This window comes from Triturus cristatus, chromosome 1_2 (assembly GCF_964204655.1).
Source record: "Triturus cristatus chromosome 1_2, aTriCri1.1, whole genome shotgun sequence".
In the NCBI taxonomy this organism is placed as follows: domain Eukaryota; kingdom Metazoa; phylum Chordata; class Amphibia; order Caudata; family Salamandridae; genus Triturus; species Triturus cristatus.
This window is the reverse complement of record NC_140580.1, coordinates 125,451,637-125,471,784: the sequence shown is the minus strand read 5'-3', so window position 1 is coordinate 125,471,784 and position 20,148 is coordinate 125,451,637. Positions and strand designations below refer to the sequence as shown.

At 46.8% G+C, this 20,148-nt stretch overlaps 1 pseudogene across 1 annotated transcript in view; it reads right to left on the bottom strand.

The window, feature by feature from the left end:
- LOC146866936 (lysine-specific demethylase 5B-like) overlaps nt 1-19,776 on the bottom strand; it is a 504,610-nt pseudogene extending 484,834 nt beyond the window's left edge. Inside the window, exon 1 of the transcript XR_014960847.1 lies at nt 17,914-19,776. The product of XR_014960847.1 is annotated as a lysine-specific demethylase 5B-like (transcript). The remainder of the gene's footprint in view (nt 1-17,913) is intronic.
- Between the last annotated feature and the right edge of the window lie 372 nt (nt 19,777-20,148).

Sequence of the window (20,148 nt, the reverse complement as noted above, 5' to 3'; positions counted from 1 at the left end):
ACATTTTTCTTTGTATGTTTTCGAACTCCCTTGTTTGACAGTTGGTCAATGTTCCCATTGCATATAATTAAAAACTGTGTGTCCAACCATAACTCTACGTAAATAATGATGTTCAAAATGATGGTAACAGAAAATCTCACAATAGTTTGCAGAATTAATGCACACATCCTCTGATTAGAAAACCATATCATATTCCAACAATGAGAGCATGGCGTTTACTGTTTCAACATCCCAATCATCACAATATAACCCAGGTACCATCACATTCCCATAGAAAACCTAAACACATATGGAATCTGCAGGATCTCTGTAGGACCGAATAGGTCAAAAAGAGCTTTATGCCAAACAACTCCACCATTTGCTGGAACAGATAAATGTTCACGAGGGACAAGTCTTTTCTTAGCTCATGAGAAGAAGGGTGGGGGGCCAACACACTGTCGCCCAGTTCTGCAGCAGAGCGTTCTGGAAGATCGTGGCCATTAATCAGCAAGACAAAAACACAAAATCCAATCCGCAGGAATAGAAAAACCAAGGAAAGAGTTATCCAAATACCCAAGTTGGGGCCAGATAAGGGAGTTTCAGCCATGAAAATAAAACAGATCCGTGCAGCAGGAGTGTCTAAAACGGAAGAATCATCAAAAGAATTTGATGAAAAATCATCTTAACCCACAAAATACCCAGAAGCAGTTTGCCGAAAAACTGGTGCCACCGGTACATTTAAAGAATCTGTAAAATCCAAGAGTGATATGTATTAACGACATCAGCTGCAGATGAAATGAAATGAGGTAGGTACAGTAGAAAGTTCCGTACTCACTTCAGTCGAGTTGCTGGCAGTTTTAGCGGTTGCAGGTATGGATAGATGTGAATTCTCTGCTTCCGTCAGCAGGAGAGAACCCGCCTCGGTGGTGCTCACTAGCTGTAGAGGAATTTCCTGTATGGTAGCGAGAGGAGTTATTGAACTACCAAGGACTCCTCGTGGCCTACTGTTGAGAATCAGCCACATGATGTAACTTGATGTTATCAATGGAGACAAAACTATTGTCTTTAGAACAAGGAAGCAGTGTAAAGATTACAGTTCCTGTACCTTGAATGCCAAGTACAAACACCGGTGCTTAGTAACAGGCCAAACTCCTCCTTTACTGCCACGTTCCCTCGCACAAGATCCCCCAACTTGCGGAATCCAGCTGGAAGGTTATGGTTTCTCCTTGATTCTTGCAGAGGAAGGCGTCTTCAACTGCTCATTGGATTGGCTGTCACAGATCGTTTGTAAGTCCTATAAGACAGTACAACGTTTATTTACATCAAAGGGCGTGCAGCGGCCAGAATGTCTGGACCGTCAAGGCCTGGAAACAATATTTTGATGCCAAAGAGGACCTCGTAAGCGGTCCGGCCACCAAGAGATCTTTTTGGTAGATTGTTGAGGGCCTGCTAAACCGATAGGAGTGGTGGATCCAACTACGCCCTGTGCCTAATACTCTAGCTGTGAAGGACTGCTTCATCCTCTCCACAACAGAATTGCCCTCAGGCCTATATGGAGAAGAATACTGCATCTGTACACCCAGGGATGCCATAGTGTCCTGGTAAGCTTTAGAAGCGAAAGCCGGGCCTTGGTCCAAGTGGAATGTACTGCACGCATGTGTCCCGATAAAGACTTGCATGTCTTTAATAACAGTGCAAGTGTCAGTTGAATGCTGTGGCCAAACCCAGAGGAACCAAGGAGCAATAATAAACTGCAACTAGGATAAATTTAAACACTGTATCTGAAATGAAAGGATCACAGTGGTCCGAATGAATGCAGCCAAAAAGTTTGTTAGAAATTAATAGGTGTGTCTGCGGTGGACGAGCCACGGAGGAAGCTTTGATTTGTCACAAAAAAGGACATTTTTGGGCTGTTGATAAAAGCCATGACATCAATAACGTTGCTGTAGCAGCGAAATTATGGCAGTCACAACTGCATGTGTAGAAGCATTAACTTTCTGCGCACCTATCACTAAAGCTAGTCTGCTGTCTTGGTTGGGAATCAACTCCTGGAATAGTTACAAAAGGAATGTTTTGTTCACTCAAGTGGTAGATATATTTAGATGGAAATCCCTTAGGCAAGGGAGTGCAGTTTTTATTAGCTCTAACCGCAGCTAAAATATCCAAATCTATTCTTGTTTTAGAACGAGTAATTGCATCAACACTGGCAGTCCCAACTGCAGATTTGGCCTCTTCATCAGCCAAAGAATTTCCTACAATGTGTGCAACCATACGGTGATGATTCTATGTATGTATAACATTATCCTATGGCAACCTATCTTCGAAGTCTGCCACTTTAACCCAAAGAAATTTTTGCTAGATTGTGCTGCCGTTAGAATTTTTTTATCCATTCTGACGCCATTAAAGAACTGTACATAGTAATACGAATCACTCAAGAGTAAGTGTCTGGAATTCAGGATCCGTATGGTCAAGTTCAGGGAGCATAGTTTTTAGTTCAGCCAACTGTGCAGTGCTGTACCCTAAGAACTGGGTGAGAGTTATTTGTGGTTTGAAATTTCCACCCAGGATCACACCAGCAACGGTGGCACGCAGCGGAATACTGCAGTTTAGTGCCTATAGCAGGTTGAGCTGAACCATCAGTATAAACCATCTGTTTATACTGTTCAAGAGGTAAGACCAAATTGGGCATGGGCTAAACATACTCATATTGCAAGAATTCTGGTGTCTGTAAAGACGGGTCAAGGCACATCAACAGCTGTTAAGGATGTTGCCCAATGCATTAATCTAGGATAGAGGAATTTAGCGTTGAGAACGCTAGCCTTTGTCACATCCTCTAGGGCCAGCACATAAGTAACGTCAATAATGCATTTCCCTTGTGCAAGTGGCTGCTCCTTAAGAATTATGAGGGTTATTGAAGTTTTACTAAACTGGGGTGGATACCAGTGGATGAGAATGGACAATTAAGGTGGGGTGAATAGGTTGCATGCGAGTCGGTATAGATGGGTTTCCAGCAGCTGTAGATTTCGTAAGAGGGAGAACGCTGAAGTAGGTTAATTAAACACTGTCAGGAAATGCATATATAGTGTTTCACAGGATGGAGTCCTAATATATTGTTCTTTTTACTTAGAGTCAACCCCTGAAGAAGGGCCACATATTGGCCAGAAATGCATTGGGTATAAGAAGTTCTGTGACAAAGGATGTATTATGCATGCAACACGTACTCAGAAAAAGGCCCGGATGGGCATATCTGCAGTATAAGAAGCGGTTTAAATGTTAATGCATCCTACGCATGATGTCCACAAGAAATAAATCTATCAATGAAATTCATTTGGAATACACTGGATTATTATTTTGATAAATTTGAATATTTTGGTCAACGAACATGGGAAACGATATATTTGGCTGTGCACCGGATTGGAGTGGATTTTCTCTCCTTGTTTCTAATGTTGTACACAATATGGATTTCCAGGGTGGATCCATCATCCTGGTTGCACGCCTTACTTTATAAAGCAATGAATAGAAGAGTACATGAACTTGAACAATGTGAAAACTTTACGGTGTGTACTGTTACTCAGTTTGTGCTCCTTAAGAATAGCCATCTGCACTGCAGCATATTTCTGCACTGGAATATAAATTATGCGATTTATATGCTATCGGCAAAGGCTCATCTTCATTAAAAGTGATATAGGTGAATCCAACTGCACCCGGTAAAGCACAGATAACTATGTTCGCAGTATTAACTTGTGTATGTAAGTGACATGAGACAAGCAAGTCAGAATGTGAAGATCTGAGTGTATCTGTGTACTGATGTCCAAAGTGTTAAGGAAAAATCAGGCCGAATCAATTCATATAGTGAATTAATGCATTGGACAAAATCAGGAATGTATATTCTGCCAAAGTTAAGGAATCCTAATAAGTATTGCAGTTTCTTTAATGCATTTGGAGATTGCAATTGCGCACACTTCTCCAAAACCTGAGGGGCAATACTCTTATACTCATGTGCAAGTTCATTTCCTAAGAAAAGGACACTTCGAAATGAGATATGCAATTTCTGATAGTTTAACTTCTAGCCATATGCAGTGAATCCTAAAATTATGCAATCCACTCTGGCCAAGAGTGGGTTTAATTCATCGTCTGTGAGGTAGAGATCATCTACATAAGACAATGCATCCGGGTCAATATCAAGTAGACTTGACAATGCTGGCAGCAAATAATCCCAGGCCAATCTTTTAAGCCCTAGGGAGACTTGCATATCTGCTTTGAAAGCCAAGCGTAGAGAAGGGTGTCCAATCTCTGCTTTCAGGGGCTATATTGTGAATGAAAAAAAGCGCTGGAAATATCCAAGGTCGTTTTGTATTTTTTACGAACTGTATGGTTAATTATTACCGTACTGTGTGTATTTTGTATTGCAAATGTGCGCGAATGGCTGGTTAAATGCCTGTCGCTTAAGACTATTCGATATGAGGAGGAGCTTAGCGCGCGATCAAGATGGCCGCGTGAGCCTAGAGCTCCCGAGACCCTCGCTCCCTCCGGCAGCTATCCTGTCTATTATCCTGCTTTTGATGCCCGGAATATTGGAGGGGAGCTGTTGCTGAGGCGAGAGTCGCTGTCCGGATCGAAATCGTCCACCGGAGACTGAAGTTGTACTGACTGGAAGTTTGTGGCCTACTCCCCGCACGGTGCCCGGGCCTTGCGTTGGCACAGTGCCCGTGCACTAATTGAACAACAGCGGCCGGGCTGGGGACGGGTCGGCGGAGGGGGGGTGTTTCCACTTTCACTTTCACCTTCGCCTTCCAGTCTCCACAGCGCCCGGACGGGGCGTGCGTAGTGCCAGCCACTGGTCGCATGGTTGATTGTATGGGCAAGGAGAGTGTCTACAAGGCAGATTGCGATGTCGACCAAGTCGGACGCCGACAAACAGAAGCCCAAGAGTACCAGGCGGGGCAGTTACACCCAGACTAACAACATGGACCGGTATGCCCACCAGAAGGGGTCTCCGGGCGGATCGGGCCCGATACTGGACGCCTCGAAGGACGCGACACCTCCCCCCACAGAACTGACCCTGCAAGATATTATGGGGGCCATCGAAGGGATGAAGTCCTCGATTGGGCAACAATTTGAGACCCTGGCACAAAAAGTGGATGCCATATCGATTGACGTCAATCTGGTTCGGGCAGACCTGGGGAAAACTAATGAGCGGGTTCAGTCCTTGGACCTCAAGACTGCCGGCCTCCTGGGCGACGTCTCCGGCCTTCAGCAGGAAGTCCGTACCCTGCGGACGGCAAATGATCACTTCGCCCGACGGTTGGAAGAGTTCGAAGGCCGTGCAAGGCGCAATAACGTGCGCATCATCGGGGTCCCGGAAAATTCGGAGGAGCAGTCGGTGGACCTGTTCGTGGAGGACCTGGTGGTGAACCATCTGGCGCCCAAAGGCCTCAGTAAGTTCTTTGCTGTCGAACGGGCCCACAGAGTCCCTGGCGGGAGGCCCAAGGTGGGGGCCCCTCCGAGGCCGATTGTCGCCAGGATTTTTAACTTCAGGGACCGAGATGCCATTCTGCAAGCATTGCGGGTTGCCGGCCCGCTGCCATTCCAGAACACTACTGTAAGTTTCTATCCGGACTTTACCCAGATGGTGCAGAAGCAACGGCAAGGCTTCCTGGCGGTCAAGAGAAGACTACGTGAGATGGGACTAAAATATGCCATGCTTTTCCCGGCCAGGTTGCGGGTGGTGTTCGAAGAGCGGACTTTCTTTTTTGAGTCACCTGACATGGTCGGAGACTGGCTGGACACATTGCCCCAAGGACGGTCTGGCGTGGAACGCTCCGGTGGCGCAGATGGTGGTGGAGATGAACACTGAGCCAGGACTTAAGTACTAGGACTCCGGTTCCTCCGGGAGGTTGATAATCCGGGGGGTAGCGGGGGCAGTAGGGGAGCCTTTTCCTCCTCTGGGGTTCTTTTCGTAGATTAGTAGTTTTAAGGGGCGACAGGCACACTGCAAGTTGGGGGGCACTTTAGAGCTTACGCAGGGGTGCAGGGTGGGGGGTGGATGTGGGTTGTTGTTGGGGTTGTTGTTGTTTTTTCTTATGCAAGGCGTAAAGATGCAAGCTGCTGTGACTCGGGTCTGGTTCCACGCGGGGGGTGGTGGTCTCCTTACATGTTGGGATGGGGGGTAGGGGCCTAAAAATACTCAGTTGGAATGTAAATGGCTTGGGGGATCGTATAAAGCGTGGGATTGTCCTGCAATTTCTGAAGCGATGTACCCCTGATATTGTCTTATTGCAAGAGACGCACTTGATTGGTAACACGTGCTATGCACTCAATCGTAAAGGCTATAAATTTGTTGCACATTCCGGGTTTTCCTCGGGTTCTAGAGGAGCGGGAATACTTGTCAGGTCCTCTCTGCCATTCGAGGTTGACTCCACTACCGTTGACGATAGGGGACGCTTTGCGGCAGTAGCGGGGCGGTGGGAGGGCAGGACCCTGGTCCTGGTGTCGGTTTATGTCCCCCCTGCATTGCAGCCCTCTACACTAGCGGACTTAGAGAGGACATTGTTGGATCTCCCAGAAGGAATGTTGGTGGTGGGTGGCGACTTCAATGCGGTTGGCTCTGGCCTGCTCGACAGACACCCGCAGAGGAGTTCGGGGGGGGCTCAGAAGTGGCTTCCTGATTTTATAGATACCCTTGGGCTAGTTGACTGTTGGCGATTGTTGCATCCCACACAACGACAATATACTTTCCACTCAGGGGCGCATGGCAGTCTCTCTAGAATTGACTATGTCCTTACCCTAGCTGCACACGCCTCCTTCGTCTCTGAGGCCAGGCACATGGCACGAGGTATTTCTGACCATTCCCCGGTGTGGATCTGTATGGATGTTGGCAGAGGAGTGGGTGGTAGGGTGGCCCCAATTAACCCGTGGTACTTCAGGGACCCTGCGACTCGTAGTGCGGTATTGAAGGCGGTCGACCGTTACTTTCAAGAAAACCTTGGTTCGGTCACGTCGGCGGTGTCCTTGTGGGAAGCGTTCAAAACAGTGATTAGGGGTGAGGCCCTCTCCTTGATAACAGCGGCCAAGCATCGTAGAGACGCGGAGGTCGCCCAGCTTGAGGCGGAGATTGCGGATCTAGAGTTGGCTCTGGAAGGGGAGGTCACGTCGGAGGTGCTGCACAAGTTGTGCCTTAAACAATCGGAGTACAGGGCCCTCGTGACGGATGCGGCCAAAGCCCTGAGTAGGGAACAGCGGGGCCGTCTGTACGACGTCGGGGACAAGGCCGGGAAATTGATCGCGTGGCTAGACAAAAAGGAGCGGGCCAATCGTGTTGTGCCGGACCTTGAGACGGAGGATGGCGTTATGGTCACGGAGCCGGACGGCATAGTCCAGTGCTTTGCGGATTACTTCCACACGGTCTATACCTCCGTGTCTGACAGGCCAGTGGAGGATTCATGTGAGCTCCTGCGCGATCTTGCCCTGCCTTGCCTCTCCGACATAGACAGAGACGATCTTGATGGTGACATCACAGTCGACGAGATTGCGGGGGCTATCCGCTCTTTGCGCCCGGGCAAGGCCTCGGGTCCGAATGGCCTGCCAATTGAGCTTTACAAACTCCGACCGGACAAGATCGCTCCGCATTTGCGGGCTATGTTTGTGGAGGCGCGGGAGATGGGCTGCCTCCCACTTGACCAGCGCCTGGCAACGATCGTGGTCATCCATAAAGATGGCAAGCCCAGGAACCGGTGCAGCTCATACAGGCCGATCTCGCTCCTTAATGCTGAGCCGAAGATCCTTGCCAAAATCCTCGCAAACCGGCTGGTCAGGGTGGTCGGGGATCTGATCCACCCTGACCAATCTGGCTTTATCCCGCATCGTAATACCGCGTTGGATCTTAGGCGCATCCATGGAGTGATCGCGAGGGTGGGGACGATGCGGGAGCCGGCCATGGTGGCTGCGCTCGACGCAACGATGGCATTTGACACGGTGGAGTGGGCATACCTGTGGGCTGCGCTTGCGAAATTCGGCTTCGGGCCCGGATTTGTGGGCTGGGTAAGGCTATTATACGAAGAACCTCTCGCCAAAGTTGCAGTTAACGGTAGGGCGTCCCGTCCCTTCGATCTGGGGAGGGGTACCAGGCAGGGTTGTCCTCTATCGCCGTTGTTGTTCGCCCTCGCCCTTGAGCCGCTGGCGGCCTGGATACGATGGCACCCAGACGTGAGGGGGATTCGTTGGTCCCCTGACCACGAAGACCGCATTTCCCTCTATGCTGACGATATTCTGCTCTATCTTACTTCACCCCGGAAGTCCCTTATAGTTGTCTGCGACATACTGACTTCTTTCGGGAGGAACTCGGGGCTAACCATTAATTGGGGTAAGTCATATCTGTATGCCCTGTGTGGGGACGTCCCGGTTCCCCCGGGGAATTGCCCGATCCAGATTGCCCGGGAGGGTTTCCTGTATCTTGGGATTTATATCTCTGCCGACCCAACGGTGCGGTATGAGAGGAACCTGCTCCCTCCGTTGGCGCGCCTGCGGCGGGATGTGGCGGGCTGGCGGCGGTTGCCGCTTTCCCTCCTTGGCCGTGCGGTGCTATTCAAAATGATGTCTCTTCCCCGTTTTCTCTATGTCCTGCAGAACACCCAGGAGCTGGTTCCGGCCAGCTACTTTCGGGAGGTCGAGAGTCTGCAGCGTTCGCTGCTGTGGGACGGCCGCCCGCGTATAGCGATAGCAAAATTAACTCTCCCTTGGTACGACGGGGGTATCGCGCTTCCCGACATCCGGAGATACTATTGGGCCTCCCAACTGAGCGCGATCAATCATGGAGTCTACGGTCCGGCGCTTGGCCCCGGCTTTGCTATGGACCGTTGGTTGCTGCGGGGTGGTGGCTTTTATAGAGCACTTTATTCGAAGCCATCGGCTGGGTCCCTCACGGGGCCGACCGGGGTGGCGGTGCACGTGTGGAAGACAGTCACGAACTCCCTGGGATGGAAGGATAGGCTCACCCTCGCCACTCCGTTGTATGACTCGGACATGTTGGGGAACCTCTGGCACTCTAAGGGATTCGACAAATGGGATCTGATCGGCATCTCCAGGGTGGGGGACATGCTGACCAAGGGGCGGATTAAGTCGTTCGATGAGCTGCGGTCGGAATATGCGCTTGAGGGCACGGAATACTTCCGGTATGCGCAGGTGCGCCATGCGCTGCAGTCGGTCCTCGTTCAGGGGGAAAAGGTGCCTGAGTCCTCTCCATTGGAGGACCGGATCCTGGACGGCCATATGCCGGAGAGCACAATCTCCCTAATTTACAAAAAGCTTGTGAACGTTCGGACCGATCTCCTCCTGGGGGTGCGGGACCAGTGGACTAGAGACGGCCTTGAGCTGGACGATGAGGATTGGCAGTACGCGGTCTCCTCTCCTAAGGAGGTCGCAATCCCCGCCAGGTTGCGGCTTGTCCAGCTTAAGATACTCCACAGAGTCTATGTCACTGGGCCCCGATTGGTCCATATGGGTTTTTCCGAGGACGGGCTGTGTAAGAGGGGCTGCGGGATGGTGGGCACCTTTCTGCACATTATATGGGAGTGTGGTGTGATTGCGGAACTATGGAAGCGGATTCACGTTGTTATGCAGGAGGTCACGGGCATTGTATTGCACCCAGAGGCGCGGCGCTGTCTCTTGAATGTGTGGGGTCCTACAGACTACGACGCGGCGCAGACTCAATGGGTGACCCTAGGTAATATGGTGGCTAAGCGAGATATTGCAAGATTGTGGGGATCCCCTAGCCCTCCCACCCTGGATGCTTGGAAGGACAACATGGACTGGTGCATGTTCCGGGAGAAAACGGTGTATAGTGCGCGGGGTAGGCCCAAGAAATGGCATAAGGTATGGGGAGGTTGGAACCAGTATAGGGGGTACATATGTTTGCCTCCTGCCACTGAACCACTAGAGGAGCAACTTTCCCCCTAGCCTCGCATCCGACTTGGGTATCTCTGATGCACCTCTGCTAGAATGTTAGCGCCTCTGCTTCTCCCTCCTCCTCTCAATCGGTGGCTTGAACTGATGTTGGAAATGGGGCCGCCCCCTCGCTGGGAGCTGACGCGAACTTATGATGTATATTGCCTTGCTTGTTGTGTTCATTTTTAAAAATTGGAACCTTTGTTTTTATCCTGTATGAGAGCTGTAGATGACTGCACGTGTCGATTGAGGAGCTGCCGAACCTCCGGGTTGTCGGCTGCATAGCTGTGTATCTGAATTATACGAATAAAGGTTTTAAAAAAAAAAAAAAAAAAAAAAAAAAGACTATTCGATATGAATGAACTGGTTTCCCAACAGCAGAGGATTATTCATCTGAGAGATACAGGGTTCAATGACACCCTGGTACTCCAACTGCGAGAGTATTTCTTTAACAGGTGCCTTAGCATCTAGTTTCATTGGGATATTGTGGTGGCTGGACCTTATGGGTATGATATGATGAGTCTCTTTATCCCAGCCAACATGATCACGGTATAAAGCAAGGGCTTGTGCAAGAGCCCATTCTGCAGCATAAGCTTGTTTGACGTCATCAGAGACAAGAGCAGAAAATGAAGGAAGCATGACATCCTCACCCTGTGGGGATCTTTGGACAAAAGAGTGGGGATTTCATAAGAAAGTTAAATTCTTCCGGAAGATTACTTTAATGGTGCATTGTAGGTCACCCTCAATTTGTATATCCAAGTCATGTAACCTATCTGGAGGAGCTTCGCACCTATCTGGGGTTTCAACTGTAAAGAAGCTATCAGTTGCTTTGGCTGTCAGAAACTCCTGGAGATTCGGGTGCACTATGGTGACTTCTGCCGCGCTGTCAAGGAGAGTCACTGCCCAACTCCTGTTCAGGAGGAGGGTTCTCAGTGTCTGTGGCTTATTCTGTGGTGATTACCACAATTTTGTTTTTCGGAAATTGGGGTTTAAAGGGAGGAGATTTTTGCTCCTTATCTTTACGTCAGACGAGTCTTTTCGGCGTCACATACTCTTCTTCTCTGCACTCAGAGCACCATCCTCCCTTGTATTGTTTTTCAGATGTGTGCTGCAAGGAACGAGGAGAACATGTTTCCGAACTCTGATACCTGTCTGGACCCTTGATTTTAGTGCAATCACAAAAATAGTTGCATCTCTTAGAGGGCTCCTGGGGTGGAGAACCACAGTGAGGTGTCCCTTTCTGTATTTGTTTAGATTTATCTTATGATTTTTTAACAAACTCATGGTTTTGCTTAGCTTCTTTGCCTTGCCAAGAGGTACTTTAATAGGTCTGATTCCAAAAGTATTGCGTCCTATGGATGTGTACTCCTCACCAATAATTATAGGTTGCTCAAGTTCACAGTCTGCTTGTGCGACCACTACCAGCCTCTGGCATACAGCCAGAGATGCCGCTTCACCATTAATGTTGACAAGATTATTGCAGACACAACAGGAAAGTTTCCCATTAGTTTCATCCCCAAATCTAGGGCAGCAGCTTCCCGTGCTCATTCTGCATTTGTTTCAACACATGCAGCAAGACTAACATGAACCGAGTGCCATGACTGATGGAATATACAGTGGCAAAGACTGAACCCCGTGATTTGCCGTCACCTAATCCAGGAACCATTCCATGTGGTAAGCACATAATTAATATTCTGTGTTTGTCTTGTGATCCCTGTAAGGGGAAACAGAGCTTCAAGTTGGTCTTTTTGGGCAATCTTAATTGCCATTTCCTAATTTTTCTCATAACTGAATGAACAATTACAGTACTTATTATAGGCACTGCAGACAACTGTGCTTGTCCTAGCAGGCCAGGCCGTGGTGGCACATCCAACAAAGTGCATGAAACATACCAATTCAAGCGTCTATATAGTGCAACCAATGCAAGAAATAATGCACATGTATGTACAAGATTGAGATTAGCTACATTAATGGACGGAGTATATCCAGCTAGTGCTGGCCAAGTCTCACCATCATTACTAAGGGAACCCAGGAGTACAGGTATTGGTGCACGAAGGAGGGCGCCAAGGAACAAAGTATTGTGTTGCCAGTAAGACAGTGGTATTTCCATGTGCACATAAGCTCTGTAATGACCTGGTGGTGCAGGAGTAGTGCATGTATGAAATGTGTTTGAATTAGCAACCGCAGCTGGAAAATCAACCCAAGAATAAAACACTTCAAAATGAGAAGCATCATTTGATTCGACCACAAAGATAAAAACCACCACCTCCATTAGTAAGTCCATGATGCATTACATGTGCAGGGACAGCGGGTCTGTAATTAACAGGAATGACAACAGCGGGTGCAGCCATTATTAAAAGAAATGGAAGCAAAGTTCAACACAAAAATGGGTTATCCTTTCACAGTTTTGATCTTGCAAAACTACAGAATTTGGTGCTTCTTTAACAGCGTGGAGGATCAATCCCCAAAACCACTGACTTCTCCAGTGGTAGGTGTAGGGGCTATTATAGACACACACACAAGGACTACTCAGGAGACCTGTGCAATAAGTACAGTACCAAGTGTTAGGCACCATGTTACAGGGATTCTGTAAAATCAGAACTATGCCTGGGATCACAAAACATCAGTATGTAGAGACTGGGTCACAATAACAAATTATAACCTATGAAACCCAATCCAAACTAGCTCATAGTGCCTTCCCTGCCCTCCAAACCTTTCCACAGTGAACAGGACCCCTCAGGGAACCGTGGAAACAGACCGACACATTTTGTTTTCTCACTCATGCATGTCCATAATAAACAAAACAAAGACACAAGAACAGTTTATAATGTTTATTGAAACTATTGTGCTCTATTATAAAACGCTGCAAGTAGAAAACATGCATGCCAGCAAAGCGAGTAGCATCACAAGTTAACTACATGCAATGAGAAGCCCTACCATGTTTAAAGATATATCTGCCTATCCTCACTATGGGGCACAGTGATATATCATGGATCTCTAGGATTAGAACCAAACCCCATACCTGTATTATTGTTAGGTAATCTGAATCACAGAATGCGTATGGCTGGCGCTTTAGTCTCAGGACCTCTCCTCTGCAAGAAATCCCCGTTAGGTTTTCAAATGGCACTTCTCGGTGTATATGATAAAAGGTGTCTTTTTGAAAACAGCAGATGTGAATGTATGGTGCGTCTAAATACAAAGCTATGTTGCTAACCGAGCATAGAAGAGAGGCACAGTGTTGGTTGACCTTGTATGAGATGTTCAGACAGAGTCCTAGAGAGAAGAACCATAAACAAACATGTGCAATGCTTTGCTAAACTAAAATAATAGTGGCACAAAAACAAACGCGCTGAGTGCAACGTGTGCAAAGCGGTCTGCAACCGGCTAAAATAAGGGAGAACTGAGTGAGCCCTAAAGGGAACTCGCAACAGCACAAATACTTTACACATTGCCTCTTTAAATAAGCCCGACTGCTCTGTGCCAAGCTACCAGAGTGTGAGCACACATTATTTTTTAGGATGCATCTAGCTCAACCTGACTAGAGTGGTGGTTCCTGCTTGTACAGGGGGTATACTCAGAACCAGAAACCTCATTTCTAACAGCGGTCCTACCCAACATTTATTTTTCTTCAGATATTCAGTGGTCCATGCTTTAATGCTAAGACACCATTTGGGCATTATGGTCAGATGGAAGATGAGCATAATTATGCCTAGGGTAGGTAAAAACAGAACTGCGTGTTCACTCATGTAGCAGATCCACAGACAGAAATGTAGGTCTTGCTTGCTTTCTCCAGAAGGAGGATCCAGCACTGTGCATATCCTGCATGCAAATTCATATCTGCCCCACTTTCCCACTCTCACTAGGGCAGCAGGGAAAAAACATCCATCTCCATGTTTTTTACACACTTCCTAAAGCTATCTTTCTTCTCCATTTCTACTGCAGGTTGGATTTTGCAACTTTCTTCACAAGGAATCTTCCCCTTGGAAGTGGTGTGGGTTGCGAAGAGCCTTTTGTATGCAAGGTGGAGAGGCTATCAGCGGCAAAGTGTTTGAGGTTCAGTGGGGAATAAAGGTTTTAGGGCAGCTGTCAGAGGAAGGTTGCAGTATGTGGGTTGGAAGCAAGTCGGCTGTGCATCTGAGGGAAGTTTGTATCACTGCTGCCCATGATGTGCCCATTGTATATGTAATTCTGCTAGCTATATTGTACCTATTCGGTCTATAAAACAAACATGTACAATTGCTCGCCATACAGAACATCTAGTAAAATTTGGGCTGGCAGTGGAGGTAGTGCCGCTTTCAATGCTGTACGTGTGCTGTTTGCAAGGGTGTGTGCAATGCTCTTACCCATAATACAAACTGCCTGAGAGTGTGCTTTGCATCCCGGTCAGATTAGCCCAGCTTACTGTTGACCTAGTTCCACTTATTCTGAGCAGGAGGAACTTTTAATGCTGCTTTCCACATTCTACATGTGTGAGGTACTGTATTTTGTACTGCTATTACCGTCTTAATTTCCAAACGTAGTCAGTGCAATTCTTTTATAAATGCATAGCTCACCAACAATCTGAAAGATTATTTTTTTTTTTTAAATGCTCAGCTCGATTTTCCATATGCAGCTGCTGGACCTCAATATGTCCGAGAGTCTTAACATGGTGACCACCAGAGAGCAACCTCTTCTCAGCAAGGGATAACTTGTCCTTTTTCACAGGCAACCTTATGAACAAGGTCAGAAATGTAAAGACAAGACATGTGTCCAAAGGCAGCAAATGCTCCTATTTTAACTGTGGTGGACTGATGTGAGAGGAGCAGCAAGCATAAGTGACTATACTCAGTTTAGCATTCAACATTGCCGTCAGCGCTGACAGACTCCATTTCAGAAAGGGTTAAAAAAATGCATTTCCATAGTCCTTCTGGACAGACACTAGTCTAGATACCTGTGAAGGAACCTTGCACTCCCCTTTAAAGACTAGGCTGTTGTTGGAACGCCTGTGCAGGGCTTATTAAACAGATGGGGTTATGCAACTTGAAGCATTGCGTTCCTTTAGGATTATTTCTTTATTCGATTTCTGTACACATCGCCTACCCAGCTAATGCAAACAAGATCTAGCATTTCTCCACCATCTCTCCTTCAGTACATCATAGTATGGTAATCATAGAGAAGACCAGAAATCCTCACAAGCCCATGCTGTAAATTGAGACGCTTTTAGGTACTAACAGGTAAAGATGAAGCACAGTAGTGACACTTGTAACTTAACTCTAACATCCCCATTACTTTATGCACAGCGAAATACAAATAAAGAATATGCAGCCCTAGAGCATGGTCAGTAAGGTTTCAAATACGTCTAGGCTCCTTAACCTAGATTAGTTGTTTCACAATTTATTCAGATGAGGCATTCATTACCAGGGAGCTGGATGGGTCAAAGGAATATGCCTATGAATGCAAGAATTAGTAAATGGGTGTAGTAAAGTGCCCCTTTTTGACATGGTCACCCCCACTTCTTGCCTAGTATTTGAAGCAATTTTGGTAGGATATGCACTGGGTTCCTGCTATCCAGGTCCCCAGTGCCAGAACTTTCACAAAACTGTACATTTGTTCCCCAATTGGCAATACCTTTGTCACCCCTATAAGTCCCTAGTAAATGGTACCCCAGGTACCTAGGGGTCATGGGCATGTATTGTGCCAGCCTAAGGGACCACTTACCTAACTCATGCAGACTGCCATTGCAGACTGCGTGTCTTGTTGAAGACAAAAGTCTTGTGTGCCATGTCTACAGACACTGCATACAGTATATGCAAGTCACCCCTACAGAAGGCCTAAGAGCAATGAGGCAGGGTGCACTATACTTCATGTGAGGACATATATGCATGAGCAGATATGCCCCTGTGCTGGCCATTTCAATTATTGCCAGTACAAGCGACCAGGTAAGCCATTTTAAGCACATGCGCTGGACACTGGAGAAAAAGAGTTCCCCCAGCTACATAATGGCTTCACTGAAACCAAAGATGTTTAGTATCAAACATCTTGTATTAATGAACCCACACGGATTCCAGTGATGGGTTTATTAATACAGGCACCCAAAGGGCAGTAAAGCAGCAACCCCTGAAAACCTACAAACTACTAGTGTGCTGGCTGACTGGTGGTGACCAGTCTGCCACCACACACGAGTTTCTGACCCCCGGGGGTGAGGGCCAGCACAGGATGTCAGGAACAAAACATGCTCTGGCAGAGGGTGTTTAACACCCCCTTCCAGCAGGATGACCTGTAAATGTGCGTTCCGAGGCAGGGGGCTTAAAAGACCCAGCCTCCTTTGGTATGTGAATCTGGTTTCCCTCAGAAGGATGCCACCCCCTCTGACCAAGGCCTATTTGACACCTGGACAGGCAGGAAAATTAGTAGTCAGAGAGGTGTGTTCACTCTCAGGCTAGTTCCATCCCTTAGGTGGGCCGCCTGATTAGGACACGAAATTTCAGAGTCTGCCATCTTTGTGATGGCATAATTAGGAGCACTGGGACAGTGTTATGCCCACTTCCCACAAGAAGTGGTCATATAGGGTGCGTAGTGACCCCAGGGGAAAGTAGCCCATTGGCTACTACCCTACACTCCCCTAATGCCACTAAATTTAGTATTTAGGGGAGCCTCTGGCACCAGGAAATTAGATCCTGTTGACCTGAAAGAAGACGGACGATGAAGAATTGCAAAAGCAAAACCAGAAGACCAGCAACTGACTTGGTGCCAACCCTGCCGGCCAGCCTGCTGTCCTCGACAATTGCACCAAAGAGGACTCATCCTGCAGCTGCCAGTGCCTCCAAAAGCCTGGGAAGACTTCCAGCCTTCCACTGAGACCTAGGAACTCCCGTGGAGTAGCGGAGCTGCTCCCCTGCATCCTGCAGGCACCCAGTAGAGCTGCAAGGATTCCAGAACGCCAGACACCCATCACTGGAAAGCACCACTGCACTCGTGCCCCTTAGCCCGAGCTGAAGTGGGCCAATGGTACCAGTGGGGTTCCCAGATGCCAAGCACACCTTCGGTTTACCAGCTGCGGATTTCCCAATGCCACCTGCAGCCTCTTAAAGCAGGATCCCTCCTCCACTGCAACTGTCGCCAGTGACTGAAACCCCATTGTCTCATAACACCTCTGCATAAGGCCCAAAGAGCAGAGAACCAAAGGTGTCCCCACATCACTGAGCATCGTGAGACCTGAGCCCCCCGTTAGTTCAGCAGGACTGCCCCCCCCCCTCCCCAATCTAAACCTAAACCTGCAGCCTCTTTGTGACCGGATTGATATCTATTGACTTCAACGGGGCACCTGACTGGTATTGCACCTCTGTACCTTAGTGCCAGTGGAGGTGGCCTGCTGGTGCTGCCTTGGACCTTGCTCCATTTCACTTTAAGTCCAGGAGATTGGTCTCTTAAGTCACTATGAAGAACTTGTATGCAGTATTTGTTTTTCCTCAATGGGATAACATTGCTGCCTCTGAAAATTGCACAACGTGTCAACTTTTGAAACCTGCAAATATATCTATCTCGAAACATACTTACCTGATCGTATTGATTCGGTTGCCTAAATGTATATAAAGATTTATTTTATTTTTATAAATTGGCATGGATCTCCTTAAGTCGTGTGTACCATTTATTGACTGTGTTGTGTACTGCAGATGTTTAACACTGCTCTCTGATAAGCCGAAGGCTGCTCGACCACATTACACCCGGAGAGAGCACCTTAGGATGAGAACGCACTTTAGGAGAACCCAGAGTAATATTAAAATATACATGAAACAGTCTATTTATAAGTCTATACACTCAGTTTTAAATGTAAACAAACATTTTCTAAAACACTACCAAGCTGTGGAGAGAAACACCACCAAGAGGGAAAAGAAGCAAGAACACAAACATATCATAAAAACGAGCACTAACTTATACAGTATACTAGGACCTTCAAGTGCAGGGCTGGGCATAAGCAAAGACATTGCAAAGATAAATATACGTAAGACTCACCATCAGAATCAACAGGATCTTCCACCTCTTCCGTGTAGTTTACTTCCGTTCTCACATAAGTGCGAGCCGTTAAAGAAAACAGTCTTAATTTAATTATTATCCAGTACAATTGTGGAAATTGTGCGAGGTCAGTAGTTGGGCTGAAACAATGTGTCTGCAGCATAAACCTGGTAGTGCTACTTTGTGTAGATTCTGCACATATGAATTATACTAGAAAGCTCAGTTTTAATGATGGTTTTAGTCTCATGGTTTTATATTAGCTCTTAAGAACCAAGGCTCTGTTTGGTAAATGAGAACTTAACATAAACTGTGTACTTTATAGAACACAAGGTTTATTCTTAAAGGGCAGGGCCTTCTTTAATAGTATACCTCCCAAGGAGCACCGGCTTTTAGGCGAGACCAGCCAAGAGGCATTCTTTTACACCATAAGAGAGATTTAGAGAAGCCCAATGACATGCCAGAAGGGAATTACCTGGAAGTACAGATTGGTCAATTAAGAAAATCCCAAGAAGCACCATCTTATACGAGAAGCAAATTCACATGACTCAAAATGAAGAACGGATCTAAAGCTGCAGAGAAGGGGTCATTTTATAATAGAAGGGGACTCATAGAAAGCTCAAACTTCTAGCAAAATAGGCTCAATTACTGGTGTTCAATAAAGTAGGCAGGTCTGAGAGGGGATGGAAATATGAGAACATATATGGGGCCAGTGTGTATATAAGGGGTGGGTAACAGAGTGGATGGGCCCAGGCAGAGATCAGGGTAAAATGCTGGACTGGCGAGAGAGAGGCTATAGGCGGTCTACAAACTTTGGCAACCAGGACATTTCTAAGGATGGTTGCAGACTTCTCTCTGATTTATTCAGACTTAGACCTTCCTAAAAGGACCTCAGTCACCTGCTGATCAATAAAATAGCGAAAATAATTCCTTAACCTATGGATTGTTTGGTTAGCACCATTTATGATCATAGAGAATCAATATAAGTATTGCAGGATACATTTTTTCATCTCCTATATTTTGCTGAGATTGTATAATCGAGCTACTTTATACCTAAGCAGCGGAGAAACTTTTGCTGTTGGCATGAATGGATCTCAGATGAAAGGTAGGTAATTAATGCTTTGTTTAAAACGAAATCTAAAATTACTTCATGTAAGAATGTAGATAGGTTTCTAAAGCAGGTATTCTCTAATGAAATACCATATTCGGTCTGTCACAACTGTCAAAAAGTGTCCATAATGAAATTAATCTTTTAGAATCTTTTCAGAATCTTACGGGGTCAGCTGCGTCGTCCTACAATGCTGAGCCTAGGTTAGCCACTGCCTTTGGATCGCCCTAAATGAGACGACCTTTCTACGAGGTACTTAAAACAGCATAAAGAAATGTTAGTATCAACATTTCAAGCACTCCTGGTGGTCTTTGAGACACTTGTGTCAGAGCAGTCTGCTTTAATCACATTACATTCAAAATACATCCCTCTAAATATTAATTAAGTACCAAAAACTCCATTTAATTACTACATACTAGTTATCTTCTCCAACTCGTCCAAGAAGACTCAGAGACCACAGTCATCAATAAATGGCGACTAATTGAGCAATATGTTAAGCTTTCATCATTTAGTTCGTCAAAGTCACCCTCTTACTAAATAGGTCCCTATGTTCTCCCCACCCACCCTGTTTCTTAAAGGTGAACTCGAAACACTGGTGCCTACACAGATGTAACTCACCGACAGAATCAGAATAGACAATGTGGTACAGTGATACCTCTGGCAGAGGTCTCAACTGACCAGGACAGGGCTTGACAAAGCACTAAACATACAGAGAACAGGACTCAAGGGAGAAAAGAAAAAGATCAGGAATCAAATGGGAGAAAGACGAGAAGTTTTTTTTTTGTTTTTTGTTAAAAGGGTATAAGGCAGCACTTTCTGTCAGGGTATTCCATACAATCGGCAATATCTGCTGCATGGAAGACACCATATGCTTCGGGAAGTTCTTCACCAGAGCAGTCACAGCCTGCAAGACAGAAGGACAAGTAAAGCGTGGATAACACTATCACAACCAAATGCTCCTTCAGATACCAACACACCATCACTGAATTCTCTCTCAGGAAGACGTTTGAGGAGCTTGTTCACTTGGCCACACACAGTACAAGTCTCACCTCAGCCTCCCTTCTTTAAAAAAAAAAAAAAAAAATTACCAATTCACAAGGAGACAGAACAAGAGCATATGCCCAGCACTA